The sequence below is a fragment of the Amblyomma maculatum genome, chromosome 6 (assembly GCF_055883805.1).
Source record: "Amblyomma maculatum isolate TAMU_Amacu chromosome 6, ASM5588380v1, whole genome shotgun sequence".
Classification (NCBI taxonomy): Eukaryota; Metazoa; Arthropoda; class Arachnida; order Ixodida; family Ixodidae; genus Amblyomma; species Amblyomma maculatum.
In genome coordinates this window covers 37,246,298-37,263,178 of record NC_139349.1, presented here as the reverse complement: position 1 = coordinate 37,263,178, position 16,881 = coordinate 37,246,298, and the positions used below count along the sequence as shown (strand labels likewise).

Genomic DNA, 16,881 nt, shown 5'->3' with positions numbered 1-16,881 from the left:
CACAGTCCAGTGGGTCACGCTCACAGGGGCTGCAAATAGGAGTCAACGATGCCATCAGCTTTGTGCGGTCAGGCTTTTAGATATGCAACAAAATGAGAGGTGTTTAGCCAGTGAGTTTCAGTTTAGTGGCGCGGGTAACTTGGCCAATGCTCTTTAACCTGGTAGTGGGGCCTCGCCTCATAGTTTGCACAAGATAATCTTCATAACTGGTGGCATCAAAAGAACAACTAAGCAACTAAATAAATTTCCTGCAGGGCATCAGATAGAAGTTTATCCTGCTGAAGAAGTTTATAATTTTTTTTTTATGTTACACCAAAACGTTTATGATTCTGGTATTACCGGGGAGATGCGATCAGCTAAGCAGCCACTTATATGGCTTAGGTACTATCAGTGACGCCACTCTCAAAAGAAGATACTGAGAACAATGGCAAACACCTATCATTGTTCTATGTGACAGTCGCCATGCCGCATCTCATCCTGTTTAAGTGTTGTGTTCTTAGTGCATCTGCTTGCTTCGAGCTTGGAGGATCATTAGTGCCTACACTTTTTAAAGGAATAAGTGTGCCTTCAAGACAGCGCATATAATTACTGGTTTTCTAGCTTAGTTCTTACGATCAGTAACATCTAAGCGTAAAGCATAGGTGCTTAGTACCTATTGCATTAGAATACGCATGAATACTGCAAGCTTGTACCACGTACACTGCATTTTACTCGCATCATGAAACGTGTTTAACGTTTAATAATGCGGCAAGCAGTTGCATCAAAATATATGTTTTTTTGGGAGAGCGCAGATACCATGTCCGCGCTGATCTAAAATCAATCATGCTCAAAGACATTAAATACACATGTTATCGGCACAAGCCTAGAAGGAAAATGAGAGGCATATTCAAGAAACAGAAAAGGACACCTTAACAGAAAGAAAACCGGAGATAGTTAATTCTATAGAACGAAAAAAGCCTAGTCGTTTCTGTTGATTCCTTACTACATTAGTGTTCATTTATGCCCTTTGCTTTTATTTTGTTTTTACTGTACTTGAAATGGTTACGCAGTACTGTTGACCCACATGCACACCCTTTTTGTCCGTTGATATCTCAGCTGCCATATTTAGCGGAGAATTGTTGTCAGGTTGATGATCATGCATCATAAATAAAGGTGGGAAATAACATGCAAATTTGCTGCGAAGTGTATGGCCACGGGAATATATTACATTAGGCTTTGGAACCCAATAGCGACTTGTTATTTTCTTGCAATGTAAATTTTGTTCAGGTCAGTTACAATCAATGAGTGAGTTCGTTTTATCATGATTACATCAACAAAAGTGCTGATTCTTTTTCCAGAATTTGAAGCTCTATTATGACACTTCAAATGCACATAAGCGGTCATCCTGTTCAAGATCTTTTTTTTCTCAACTTTTTTTTTAAGGGAAGTAGTTTATAAAGGCAACTTTTTTCCCATATCACAAGATTGCACCACAACAATCAATACTTCCTCAAAACCGCCTCAAGATGTTTGTATTTTCTGTTACATACTTTCAAAATCGTCCCGCATTGGCTCTCTATTACAGTTCGGTCCAAATGCAGGGCTAAGCTTAAAAGTAAGACTTTGCAACTTCGCAGCGCATCAAAAGATTACACCCTTCTTATCAATTCGTCCATAACAGTACCTTACAAGATTTTTTACAATTGTTGTCGAAAACCCACCCCACTGATTCCGAGTAAGACTCGACTACACGATGGGAACTAAGTCACGATAATAAAAAGATACTTTCCTAAGCATTATAGGTTTACACAGCCTTCAAAAACCAGTTAGAAACATATAATAATGTTCCACACTTGAATCATAGTTAAACGTGATTATCAAGAAAGCTTGACTCTGTACAGCTTAACCACAGGGCCACTTCAGCGCAGCAATTCATTTTCGATCCTTTTTTTTCACTAGATCTTTCCCTACTCTACAGTCCTGATACCAAAGTGGGAAAACGAAGGCCCGCCTCTTCAGCGCCTTGGATGGGGATCCATGTTCCCTTTTTGATTTTGCGTGCATACTCTCATTTTGCTTTACCTGGAAATGGCGATTACACCAGGGCAGCTTCCCAGCAAGAAAGGATATGAATGGTCTGACCCGGACAGCAACCTTGATATTTTCCTCTTGAGGCATCTCCCGTGGTACGTTTGTTCATGCGGGCGCCATAGGAGACAATAGCGCGTTGACAGTTCGCGGCACCCTGGACCAATATGTTGAGCGTTGGCCCTTTCAACTTCAGCCTTCCCGGATGCACAGACGCTCCGACAGTTCAGTTATGGGAGACAGAGAGGCAAAACTTCTGCTACCATATAATGATGGGGTGATGAGTGGAACGCACAAAGTCGCAGCAGTAACACTACCAGAAGCGTCCTCATGTGAAAGCCACGCAATCATTGCGTGCCCTCTACGTAGACGTGTCTCATCGGGGCCAAGCTCGCAGTTCTCAAGATTACACTAACGGTAATGCAAGCACGCAAAAACTTTGTATCTGCGTCCACTTCATGCACACGACACTAGTGATGAATTGGCGGCGAAATCTTGAAACATCTACACAAGAGTCACGCGGTCGCTTCGCGGCTCCGAGGAACAATTTCATCAGATGCGAAACGCTTTGAGAGGATCATTGACATGCGCAGACATCCAGCGGAAATTAGACCGCACTCAGGCAATCTACGGCTGAGGACAATGATGTGAGGCTTTCTAGCTCGCACAGTGGTGTCTGATCGTCCTGAAGCAAAGTGGGACATGCCGCTGTCCAGCAGTACACCACTTAGCCTCTCTTCACTCACCTCAAGACTGAAATGTATATATAACACAACACACTTGCGAACTAGATGCACCCGTGGCACAAGAGTGATCGTTGTTGACAAGGCGCACAGGATGAGCACGGCAAGTGATATCCACAGCACAATAACACAGTACCAACTGCCTTGTCTGCGTACTCTCTCCTGGATACTATTTGATGTCTATTGAAGGCTATGGCTGGGATCACCAATGAGAAGGAAGCGAGCTGTTGGAGCGAATTCCGCCGCACAAGCGAGAGCGGCACAAGAAAGAACACTGCTGTGTCAGGGTGCTCGATCTCGCCCCAACACACACACGAGGCGGCAGGCTCGGGTCGCGCGCGCGCGCGAGAAATTCCGCCGCAGCGCTGGCGTCGTGCCGACCAGTGTGCCGTGTCCGGTGGGTCGTGTTGCGTGCCGCCGTTGCTAGGCGATTCGGCCGCAGCGGGTCTTCTGCTCGACTGACCCACTGGCTGACGCCGCGTGAGGGGGCGGTGGCCACCTCCCCCGGCACCGGAAAATAACCATCTTTCATTCGCGTGCTCTCCTGCTTTACCCACTGACACGCACTTCTTTCGGAAGTGGGAATATAATGAAGGAACGCGGGAATGTTGACCAAATGGAAGAGTAGAGTAGTTCTCTACTTTTTGCGCTAGGAGGAGAGGTTATGAAAAACATGCACAACGTGGCCGGATAATGCACTTGTAGAGAGCCAGAACTCAAGCTCTAGAAGACAAAGAGACCAGAACGTATGAGAAAACGCTAGGGCGCCTCCTAGCAGGCCGGCGAGCTGTACGGCGCTTGTTCAACATCCGTTACTCTACTTGCCTATGGTGCGCGCAGGTTGCACGGGTTCCGCCGGCATTTAAGAAACAGTATATATGGATTGCACGTGGGGCCACAGGCGAAATGATATCTTAGGCCTAGCTTCCACTATGCAGGTTGAAGCACGTTGCTATAAGCGGATTAGAAAAATGGGCAAGTTTCTGTCATCTTTTCAGTGTCAATCATGGCGGAAAATATGGTATATGTTATGGTATATGATATAGTATATATTACATATACTGTGGTACAGTATGCTTTATATGGTATAATATGAGTATATGGTATAGTGTGGTGTATATAGTATAGTACATGTTATGATACAGTATGGGATAGATCCCGGCCTCGGCGGCTGCGTTCCGATGGAGGTGAAACGGAGTGGCATCCGTGTGCTGTGCGATGTCAGTTCACGTTAAGGAACCCCAGGTGGTCGAAATTTCCGGTGTCCTCCACTACGGCGTCTCTCATAGCCTGAGTCGCTTTGGTACGTTAAACCCCACAAACCAAACTAAACCAGACCAGTGTGGGATAGCATGGTATATGAGGTTTAATGTGTGTAAGCAGCGTTATGTATTCCTTACACACTGCTTACACACATTAAACATTCAGAATGGGAGGCTGCAGCTTGGCAGGCGTATATGAGAAGGAGGCTTAATGCGTGTAAGGGACATAGGCTATGACTGACGCCGTGTGGAGGGTTGCAGACTGATTTCACCTACCTGGGGCTGCTGACGTGCACTAACATTGTACGGCATAAGGACGGCGTGAATTCTGTCTTCATCGCAACCAGGCCATCGCTATCGTGACCTAACTCATGTCCAGCAGGCTCAGCAACCGTGGCGGTTACGCGCGAATGGCAAATCAGGGGAGCTATCCTTTTAGCTGCTGCTTAGCTCTTTCTTGGACGTAATTAATATTTCGTGTATAGTGACGTCAGCTATTATTCATGTCAATACAAAAGCACGATTGGGCGTTTTTCGAGCATTTTTGCTGATACGCCTAGTTGGGTTCGATTTCCAAAACAGACAATCTGATGCCAACTCGAGTGCACTACACACTGAGCAATTTTTGCACCGGTCTTAGCTGTGTATCTCTAGATTATTTACGTAAATCTAATTTTAATGTTAACGTTAATTGTGCAAAATATACATACAGCGATCTAATTATAGTGGAGGATTCTGTCTCTAGAAGAACTTTGCTTGCTGGTCACCTAACATTTGGTGAAGTTAAGATAGCAATGGGGGGGGGGGGGGGGGGGCTGTATAGAAGAGTATTTGAGTGTGGCTTTGCTTGGGTCGCGCCCGCCTGTAGAACCTGAATGGATGAAAAAACTTTATCCAATTTCGTTTATTTTAAACTGCGAATTTTTGTCTGAGAACATATAAACGCACACATGGACGCAAGTCAAAAGACAGAAATTGCACAATATGTAGTAGTCCTCAAGCAAGATTTATTGACATATTTGAGATTCCACTTAGCCTCTTCGGGTAACAGAATAGGACCGAGAGAAGTAAAAGGAAACAAAAGGTTGCTCAGGGGTAGGTTGCGAGATGAGATTAGGAAACGTGCAGCTAATAGAGTGATTTGAACTAACGCCGCACGCATCATTAACTATAGAGTGTGAGAGGCGGAGACTTTTGCTTTGAATTGGGCGACGCAGGGCTAATGACACTCATTATATATGTACAAATCGTTATATCAGCAAGTCAACTGAAACGTCTCATGAAATAGTCGCGCTTGGTAATTTTTAGCTTTGAGCTGAAGGGGAATTAAGCGTTCGTCAAGACTGAAACAACAGGTTTTCTCTGCAGCATCGATGACGTGTTGAAAGTTGGGAAACATTCCTTTATTTGAAGCGTGAAATTCTCTCAAGCGAATAGATGTTAAACGTTAACTTATCAACTCCTGAGACCAAGACTTGAAAATGATGACGCAACCTTCAGCAATAAAAGAGCCGGGTAAGCCTGTTTAATATCTTTAGTACAGCGACGCGTGAAAAGTGAAGCCAAAACACTTGCAAGTTCATGGAAAGGAAATAAAGTACACGTCTTGCACGTGAACGTCATGAATGAGTTTGAGATAGAATAGTGTGTGCCTAGTTGGTGACGTCGGTAATGAGGTCGACTGTATGCGCTATCCTGTTACCTTTTCTTTATGGGGACAGAACGCTCGAAAAACAAATGACTTTTTTTTTTCTTTCTTAGCTTGCAAAAACCGCAAAAAAAAAAAAAAATGCTTGGCTGGTTAAACATGCATGGATAAGCATATTTCAGCCCTCCCCTTTGCTGGAATACCATTGTGTGCAAAGAGAAAACCGCGACAGTGAAGTGCATAGATCGTTCTCTCAGCATTTGTAGGCTGAGAGGTTACAAGAACCTCTATATTTACTATCAGCCGCAAATGTTTGCGGGGCGCGATTTTGCTGGAAAACGTTTTATGTCGATGCAGTCGCGTAAACGCGACAATTTTCGCCGCACGACAGTAGCGCCGCATTTCTCGCGTGGTGGCAAAACGTGAAACTTAGGGACGTCGCCGGAGCAAACACACCACTAGCTTTATGTGCACGCGCGGCGCTCGAGTTGCGCCTGGCGGTTTTCTGACGACAGAGAAATGCTTCCGTCGATGCAAAGCAGAGGTACTAAGCAGTGTTGTGTTGTGGGGAGCCACAACACCAAGCGAAGCGACAAAGGACGAGACTCACGTGTGCACCTATTCAGATTCCGTTGTCAGCTTTTCCACAAGACCTGTTTTCCAACCGAATGGTCTCGTTCTGAGACGTCTCGCATTTTTTGTGAAAACAAAAAGAGCCTAGTTCCCCCTTCTGCGTAAACTCAGGAATGTTGCTAGTTGACAAAGACGGCTTGGAGAGGTATCGAAAAGTATAACGATTTATTACCACGGGTAGAAAATGAAGGGCATAGAGGATTCTCCTGCGTCTCTCTCCCCGCGTGTGAATTGCTCTGCAGATCTTCTGTGCTTTAACCCTCTTTTGTGAAAGCTCTGAAAGCGTGTAAAGTCCGCAATCGACTCGCATGCGTGAATGTGCCCTAATAAAGGACACTTACCTTTTCATTTATAAGACGACTGAGAAATTATGGGGGAATGAGGTCTCTTTGTTGTAAAATATGCTTGGCTGAGAGACGTCCAGAGATTTTCGCAAATTGGTCAATAACTAAGATATATCGCAAGCGCAATACAAAAGCGCACCATGGCTCGATCGACTCTGTGCTCACAAGGAGCATCGCATTCGGTTTACAGGTTTCTTTAGTGCACATCGAATATTATCATAAATGAAGCACAACTATTTAATCAGAACCGAAATATATGAGACGTCACCGAGCTTGTATTTCACCTGGCTCCGGAGTCAGTGAGCCGCTTATAATGTCGCCTGCAGCGCACGGAGGACGCATGCCTACACATTACCGTGTTTTTGAGTCTGCTAGCATTCGTGCCCCTGAACGATCACCTCTTTCGGACTGTATACTTTTTCTTCGACTGGAAGATTTGCTTTGGCATCGCCGTATTATAAGAACAAAGCTGTATATATATCCTATGGAACAGCCCGAAACGATGGTCACTGAGAGAGCCGCTTGTTTCACAGTGCTCATAATACTTTTGCATATTGAAATGTATTATATACGACACTATAATCAGATAACGGACTTACCTCGGGATGCACTTTCTACACTGTTGTTGCACACGTGGGGAACGCTTTTCATGATCAATAGTGACTCATCGTGGTCTGTCATGTGCTCTACAGTGCAGACGTGAATAAAACGTTTCCCGCCTTTAATTACGTTTCCTTCATGAAAATCCGCGACAGATTTGTCCAATCATGAAGACGGAATGCAGGCGGCATGTTGCGATGTGGCTGCGCGAGCGCGTACACGTGCGAGAGAGAGCACGCGGCGCACGCTTCGAAGGCATCGATCTGAGCCTGCAGTGTCCCTGCAGTGCAGTGTGGTTTTGCAGTCACAGATGGCGCTGCCCATCAAAAGCCATAGCGCCGCTCAGCGATGCTTGGGAGCTTATACCTATGTACATCATCGCAACTTTCCTCTCTGAATGTCATGATTATGTTTTAGTGCTCACATAAATTACAACCTGCATTGAAGCTAGGAACTCAGGCGCATTCCTAGTGCACTACGAGCGGTGTATAGGGCATCTTTAGGCAGCCACTAGACAACTCTATCCAATCTAAATGTTTAGTAAAAATTGGTACATTTCCTATTTCTCTTTACGTTAATACTTGCTCGGTAGCAAATCTGTTATTCGCTTAGAAAGCTTCAATTCAAAATGAGCCATGATTTCCCCCGCCACCCCGTTTAAGTTTCCGAACTCAGTGATGAAGGAACTTTGTGGTTATGACGAGAAGTGAAAGCCCGTTTGTGTAGCCTCAAAGAGCAGGAAAGAAGAAAGTAGGCGTTGAAATTACCGGAGGTTTGCTGCGAAAAATCGTGATTTATGTTCGTGTGTGTGACGCCCACATTTTAGTTTCTGCCTTTTACAACCTATGAACTTTCGTTTACAATTCAAGGAACCGCTTAATCATTTTAAAGAGCTAATTCATGTAATTTTATGGAGGTCACCATCGAGTTGGATTGGATATCAAATTTCGTACTATTACATACAACGGGACATTTCGTGCGGACACTTTTGCTGATACCTTTGCCGACACGGTCTATCCACGACACCCATGAGCCAGAAATGGCTTTCGCCATAAAAAACAAAAGTTCTAATGAGATTGGTCATCTGCACGGCGACGTGCATTTAACAACCCATAGCTTTGCTCATAATGGAGGCCTTGTCAGTGTGCCGCAACTTTTCTTGAATGTGCATTTGTTGAGGAGGTGCTGTGGGGGTGTACTATGGGCATGCGTGCTGCAAACTATTTACAGAGGGGATAACCGATCAGGAATGACCGGTGAGTTAACTCTTTGCAACTTTCTGGATTTAAATTAAATGCCTTCCCGAGTTAGGCCTGCAATTCGTTTAATGACTAGAGCTGCGGCATAATTTGCGGGAAACTATGACGAGTAATTTTAAAGGGCTGAGCAGAGCATCTAGGCTTTAAACGCAAAGCGGGTCTGTTGAAAAAAAAAAGTGCTTCCCTAACACTTAAGAGACATAAATAAAAAAATAAAAAGCATAAAAAGAAGACACCAAATATTCCGACAGTAAATGAGTTTTCAATGTTTGGAATTTACGGCTCTTTGCAGCCAGAAAAAAAAAATCAACAAAAGAAAGTGAGGCTTCCTGGTTTGCACTGTGTTGATTATTTAGGATACGTTTTTGACGCGAGTTGTTAGATTTTCTGCTGTGTGCATCGCCTTATCTTCTTTTCTCCAAAACTTGTTGGATCAAAGGTAGTCGCATAGGTTGATACAACGCAAGTAAAATAGCACAGCGAGGGGAAAAAAATGCAATATTTGTGTTCCTAAATAGGCAGAAAATTTGTGGCTAAACACGCAGGTGCATTATACTGGCTGCGGTGGACTGACAGTTTTGCAAAGTGTATCTCAAATTCAATTGTAAGTGCGTGCCTGCCCCAACAAAACTAATGATAGAAATTACTGAGTACTGTGTCAATTGAATCTAGCATCACATAGACTGTTCGAAAAGTTAGTTGCTTGATGAAAAGCAGTAAGTTCGATGCAGAGTTCTGGCTGGACAATACTTCAACGCCTTACAATGAGTGTGCTGAATGAGTCTTAGCACGAAATTTATTGGCTATTTACGAAGTGTGTTAAGAAAGCATTACTTAGAGGAAAGCTTTTCAGATCAAGAACAATAGTATTACAGATATGCGAGACGCCGAACTCGGAATTAATTGCTGTGGTTAGAAACGTTCTGCGTCTCTGAATAGTAATAAAACATGTAATTTGAGGAAATAAGGAATTAAGAGTATGTTTCCAAAGAATCTTGCACAATATTAGTTAATATATGTCACACCAACTCTAGAATATCAGTATGCTACATTTGATAATGCACACCATTTTTTCAGTTTCTAGGATCTTCATTTTAAATTTCAAGGAGCAATATGGTTGATTTCACATATTTCATAGTTCCAGCTGACACACTGCAACATCCCGCCATGCCTTATAATACAGCATAATAGCACCTTTCACTTCAGTTCAGCAACCATCTTCATAAAACACCCCACTACCGAAGCTGGGGTATATCGATATATTATAGTGTGAAAATAATCTCCATACAGCACCTCGGGCCGATAGCGTGCTAGAAGGGGATTAGGGAACTCATCAAGACTTGCAAACAATTTATTTCCGGCAACACACTACTTTAGTACCAAATGTGCCAATACGCTCTCCTGCACTCAAACTAAGCGCGCAAATGGAGTTAAAGCTATGTAACTAAATCTACTCATTCCTCATTCAGCAAGCCCTCAAAGACTATTAGTACGTCTTCGCTAACTGATCTTCCGTTGAATGTAAGTAAATTCTTCGCAGTAGAGGAATTCGAGACAGAACATAGCGTAGTGAGCTTAATTCCTTGATATGCCAAGGCACGCATGCTTTAAAAAATCTAGCTGCAGATCTGTGGCGCAGACGCTCTCTTTTGTGTACGCCCTCCAGCGCGAGCCGGTTTGAGCAATGAGCTTAGTTCTGAACCCATCTCTTGCAGTTTCCTTTTGCTTGGCTGTTTTATGGGACAATGACGAAAGGAAAAGGAAACCACAGATATCGTTTCTTTTCAGTCATACAAGTTTTCGGTCGGATGAGCTTGAAACGAAGTTATATGTTTTTTGAGTTCATTTGAAACCCGTAACATGTAGGCATGTTTTCAGTTAACAAACATTACTTTTTATAATTGCTCCTCCGTCGTAACTAAAGGGCGCCGGGCTCGAGCAGTTCAAATCCTTTAGTTCTGTGAACATGATGTCTTCAGATCTAAAAAATACAAAAAACGCCCACGTTTTTTCAAGAAAGTTTCAGAGTAAATCCAGCTACTTCCTTGCTTCAGAGTATACTGAAATATATCGCAGGAGTACCACACCGACTGGCAGCTGAAACTCCTTAGACAAACAGTCTCGAGAACTGATGGATCGCCCAATTGTTCAACTGAAACAGCACAAACTACTAACGGAACTCGAAAGTGGAACGTTGTATTCTGCGGCTTTGCTTTGGGCATTCTCCTCAAGCAGTGGAGGAGCTGCATAGATGGGAAGGCGAGAGTACGTCTGCTTTACGTTTGTTAGAGCAAAAAAGTTTCCTTCCAGTCGAGAACTACGCCAATAGCAATCGTGGGGAACTTTTGTAGCAGGAAGTTGCGTAGGCGTGGTGCCGCTTGACACTTCCGAGGTGCTTTGTTCTGGGTTTCGTTGCACCCCATCCTTGTGCCTGGGGCGCCATATGGTTTCAAGTCCTAACGAAATAGTGTGGGATACATGATGCGCTGCGAGCTGCTTGCTATGATGTACTATGGAGAATAGTACAAAAAAAAACGCAGAAATAAATTTGAGAACGATGTTGTAACCCTTCGACATTTCAACCACATATAAATATAAGCAGACTATAAGCACGTAATCCACGTAAAAGACCTAGAAAGCGGAAGCTCGCAGTACTTTAAGCTGAACTTTCATAAGCATAAGAAGCTTTAATTTTTCTCGAAGTGAAGCGTTGTGCCTTGTATGATCTGCAGAGCGGAGATCTTTAAATTTTATTTATGTAGTGCATCTCTCGTGGAACTACCTAACCGGCAATAAAGAAGGCTGCAGCAATTGAGGTTGCTACATAAGGGACGCAAAATACAACTCCACTAAAAAACAAAAAAACAAAAACGGGAAAACAACGAATTTACAGCGGTACTCTTCAGCATGAAAGAAGTAGGCGATGCAAGCGCACGCTCGCTAGCGTCTCAGAAACCCTTCTCTGCGGTGGCAGCTCTTCTACAGAAGCCTGCAAGGCAGATTCTGTGCGCTGGTCATCAACATTTGGTCACGTGACAGCTCTGATCATCAAAGCTAGGTGATATATAATCATCAAGTCATATGACTTCCGCAACGCATGTGGTAGTGCTCCAGTCACCACCATTCTGGTAGCCCATGTTTTCGCAAAGTTTGCAGGTCTATTTTTGACAAAATGGTGGTAGCAGTGCAGACGTAAGCAGTCTAGAGTCTCTTTGCCTCAGCTTTTTTTTTCGCGTTTGGGCTTGAGCGAAACATTAATACTGATATTCAATTCATGTCCGCTATTACCTTTCTCTACTCTTCACAGGCTAGTAATAGACAATCTTTCTTGGCCAATTTGGGGCCAAAGGGCAAGCTGCTGCCGCCCGGTTTCCAACAGCGTGGTGGTTGCACCAAGCTGACCAGTGTATTGCGTTCGAGCAAGTCTTCAGAAAGTGCCTTTTCCTCGGATACTTCTAAAATATGTCGTCTAAATGTCTCTTGACGGTGACCCACAATTATTTAGAACGATATTGTAAAATGTGTGTCTACAATTGCCTCCTGTCTGTTTTTTTTCTTTAGCCGTGGTGCAGAAACTTTCATTTCTCTCCATGCGAGCCGCAACTTCAAAAACGGCGGACACCTAGGTGCGATAACTGTAAAGCATATCTTCCTCATAGGACTGGGCATGAAAATTTCTTGGGAGCATTTTTTAAAAATTAACTATACTTTTAACTATAATGGGATACAACTCAAGTCTACCTTGAGGAACACAAAGAAATACCCCTCCCCCCCCCCCCCCCCCTTCCCGGTTGAAAGTAGTCTGTGGTGAGGGTTTTATTGCGCCAGGTTTCTAGCCGTCGCGGGGTCCCGGCGGAGGCCACGCTTGATCTTGAACAGCCGAGGAGGAGGAGGAGAAGAAGAAGAAGAATAAAAAGAAAAAGATGATGACTGGTAGCTTACGCTCTCGCTTCATACTCTCACGTCATCACCTTACACAGATGGGCGTGATAGGGGAATAATGTAGCAGGCAAAAGAAGCTTCCGCCGTTGCTATCGCAATTCAACTAGAGTTAACCAGAGTTAAACCATAATAAATTTCTTTCTTGTTACCCGCTTCCGCCGTTGCTATCGCAATTCAACTAGAGTTAACCAGAGTTAAACCATAATAAATTTCTTTCTTGTTACCCAAATAAAAAGCTATATGCCAGAGGAAATGAAAATCTCAAGAATTTTGATGCATCTGGTTTCTTTGAAATTGTCCAATATGAAAAACTGATTCTGTTCACTGTTCAGCGGAGTAATACTCACGCTGCATACCACTGCCCATAGCTAAGTACTGCTGTCCTTTCTTTATTTTTTTTTTTTTCATGGTTTATCCTATAGCAGTGTTGAAGGTCGGTTTAGATATTTCGTACAAGTGCAGCTATTTAAACAACGCTGGGCGCTTACGGCCTGCTGCTTTAGAATAGGCTCAACTCTCCCGTCCTTGGAAACGAGGGTACTTTGCGATGCACTTTTTGGACTGCACATTGTCTGTCGCAGATACCTCACGTGTAACAGCATAGCCGATAGGCTCGAGTGTACACAGCTACTGTGTTTATTCTGAGCAGTCAAAAGTTTTAAATTGTCATGTTTGCACCAACCTCCAATAAATTGAGGTACGTGACGCTGACAGCCGCGGCCGCAGCCCCCTCAAACTACCGCCGCGCCCGCGTTTGGAGAAACGCGGACGTGAATTCCGACGCGGGGCTCGGAGCGCCTGCTTTTCGCCGGCGCATTAAGTGCGCTGCGTTTAACAAGCGCCAAATGGCCGGCTGTGCCGTTTAACCCTAACGTCACGCTGCAATGACTTCCACGAAACAGCTGCGCTGTGGTGGGCAGACGTGGGCAGCCGACGAGCAGGCTTTTTCTTTTATGGCGTTATTTATTTTCGTTTGTAATTTCCGCTGAGCTCTTGTTTACCGCTACGTAGACTTTTCAAACAGAGTCGAGGGCTTTTCGTTTGCGACTGCAAAGACCCAGTATTTTTGTGCCGGTGCTTTGATTCTTGTTACTCCACATCAATTTCTTGTTTTTCTCCTTTTTCTCTTCCCAACATTGTTCACATCCTTGTTTTCGCTGTCACGAATTTTGTTGCGCGGTTTAGGATTCAGTAAGCTTCTGTAACTCTGTAAAAAATTAAGAGGGCCTCTTAGATATGTCTCTTAAGAGGAGAATGGCGAAAGCCTACCCTTCCTATCCTATAATTTGCCTGCCATCGTCGGCGTTCGTTGCAGTGCTACATATAATTATAATAGTTTTACAGGGAACGAAAGGCGCAGCATCTATCACACTTTCTCCGACAAGTGTGAGTTTGAACGGTAAACCATCGCTCGTGTCGCGTGGCTTTCCTTGGCGCCCGTTCAAGTGTGGCGTTGCAGATGGCAGGGACGCATCCCGCCTCGGCCAATCAGGACGTCGCGAAAGCGGGACACACTTTGTCCGCGACAGCATGAGCCATTAAAGGCTTTCGCCTTTATATAATTCTGTGCTTCCACAGCACCAACGCACTTTTTCTCTTTCATAACCTTGTCTTTAACTTCGTCCTGTTTCTTCCTTTCTGCTGTTGGAAACTTTTGAATCCTAGGTTATGGATTTCACTTACAGTACGTGTTTCAAACTTTTCTTCCTGTTAATTGTTTTAACTTCATCGCATGACTTATGGAATGGGGCGCTGTTTAACGCTGCGCGAGGCCGCAGTACATCATTCCTGCTGCTGTTTTGTTTCGTCGGACATCAAAATTTCTAACATTGAATTGAATATCCTCCTTTTGAATTTTCGGAGCGAATCAAAAAGGGAATGCTGGAATTATTCCTTACGAATCGCACATGTTTTGTTTTCCGGTGTTTTGCGAATAAATTGCGAGAAGTTCGAGTTCGAACAAGCAAGCACGATATACTTATCTCCGACGACCATTTCAGAACTAGGGCCCACTTCTGAAAGCGGCCGCACAAAGCTGCCGCTTTGTTCTGTTCGAGATGAAGGGCTCAGCTCCGCGACGATTTCTATTTGTCTGGTTGCGCTTTCAATGACAACGCATGGACTACAAGATTGAGCGAGGTGGCGGTGCTCATTCGTGTTCAGCATATCGTGCCTTGACATCTAATCTTAGAAACCATGCTTCATTCTTGCATCTATGTGCTTTCTCACAAGATAAGATGTGACGGTTGCTCATGCACTGTTCTCATCAGCAAATTGTAACTTTCCTGAGCGCATGATGATAGTAAAAGATATGACATATTGACATGGTGTTGTAACTCCCTAGTGAATATAGGTGTTGAGTCCTGTAACAGCTATATCTATATCAGGCTTATAAGCCTGATATATATATCGCTGTATATAAACCTGTAGATATAACTGTAGATATAGATATAGCCATCAGCATGTTTCTGGGTTTTCCGTGAGATTTAACAAAATACTTTGAAAAGTACTACTTCGCATTATAATGTATCTGACTTTTCTTGGTATTATGTAGAGCGCTGAGCGCCGGGCTATACGCTTCTTCCATATTTCTTAAACTTTGCATCGAGGCTTCGTAGCAACAGACCACTACTAATAAGCGGTTCGATTCTGTAAAATTTTATAAACGTGCGGTTCCTGATCAAATGCCAGGACTAATCGACAAGCAGGTGGATTTGTTCTATTCTTAAAGTATTAATTCGGCGTCGTTAATACATTACTTTGCCTCATGTGAGACAACTAATCTTGAAAGCGGTGATGTGGAAGATCATGCCAACCCACTCCTTCCACAGAAAAGCGGCAAACCGCATGCTTTTCGCGCGCCGTGTACGTGGCGCCATCTCGTTGTCGTAAGCAGACCAATGTGAGTACGTTTCACAACGCCACTGTTGCTGCATATGATCACAGCTAGTTTTGATGTTTACTGGGAGCTTAGTGGCGAATATCTGAAGTGAAGTGCAAGAAAGCAAAATGCGTTTGTTGCATCTACAAGCGGTTTATTTTTTCAACAAGGCAAATCTGAAGTTACGAAACGGGATGGAAAGCCTTTCTCGAAGTCTTGCATGATGTCAGGAAAATCTGTCTATGTTCATAACTTTGATTTTATGAAATGCGGGTAGTTCTGATTTATATGCCCTGAAAACGCCTCCAGGAAAGTTCTTCCGGACAAAGTTAAGTGTGGTCATTTATAGCACCCTTTTTTAGGCTTGCTGTAGGTTTAATTATACATGTGAGTTATTGATGACAGCAAGCATCACGGCCACTTTGCAAATTCTGTCCATGCGTGATGGGTGCTGTGAAACGATCGAGCCTTGAGTACGGATAGCTGGAAAAACCTGTTGTCATATTTGAAAGAAATTCAGCTCATGTCACATTAATCGTGGCTGATTGCAAATCGTACATGGATATAGTCATTGGAAGGCAGCTTCGCCCCCTATGGTGAAGAACACGTTACCATTTTATAGCGATCCGAAGGTATTATAGACACCGCAACTTCATTTACGTACGGACTTCTCCAGGCTTGTCCTCGTAGCCTCGAGCCAACACTACTTTGACGTTGTTTCTGCACAACGCCCTCAGTAATGCTGCGCTCAGTAATGCAGAGGGCAGAAGAGGCATGATAAGTGCACCTTTGCCGTGGTCGTTGAGAGTCAGATAGAGACTCACGGCATCACAATTCACAAGAAATATTCAATGAATCCTTCGAAATATTTTGGCGCTTTGCCAACTTTTTTTGACATTAAAGAATCAATTTCAAGGAAGTTGCATTCAAATAAATGCAATAAGTTCCTGGCAGGACCACATCACTCAAAATAAATAAGTACGTCGCACAAAACAGACGTATTTATAATGAGCGACAATGCCGTTCACCACCAGGCCATTTGTTCGTGCATGGCGCGGCTTTTGAAGCACGAATGACGCACTTTCCTCTCGACCACATTTTCAACCGGTTTGCAAGTCATTGGATTGTTGTTGCTTGCCTATATGAAGAAATATCTAATAGGTGCGGTCATAGCATCTGATGAATATGCTACTATGTTTTGTCATACATAGCCATCCTAAGTTTCGCGCGAAGGCTTATGTATAGATATTGCCTGACCGATATTTAACGTTCGTTGCCATCTCTAGAGACTACGGTTTCCTGATATACCGAGTATTCTTTTAATAGGTCCAAAATTAAAAAGATAAGGTAGCTGATTTTTGTTCTTAATTTTAGCTTTTGGACTATATTACGGACTACGGCGGACACCAGGAAAGAATAATACTGCTTCAAGTATTTCACTAATTAACAAAATACATTATTAAATTGTCTAGTTTTCATTTTAGGTGGTATAATGTATTTGC

The 16,881-nt window shown here is 43.7% G+C and overlaps 1 long non-coding RNA gene across 2 annotated transcripts in view; it reads left to right on the top strand.

Annotated features, from left to right (window-relative positions):
• The window catches only part of LOC146185535 (uncharacterized), a 103,887-nt gene that overhangs the window by 40,070 nt on the left and 46,936 nt on the right, over positions 1 to 16,881 (top strand). The window contains exons 3-4 of one of the 2 annotated variants that reach the window (XR_014707995.1): positions 5,441 to 5,587; positions 11,864 to 12,275. This is a non-coding gene — a long non-coding RNA (uncharacterized LOC146185535). Of the gene's footprint in view, positions 1 to 5,440; positions 5,588 to 11,863; positions 12,276 to 16,881 lie in introns of those variants that run through there. The other variant, XR_014707994.1, reaches the window with a different exon arrangement.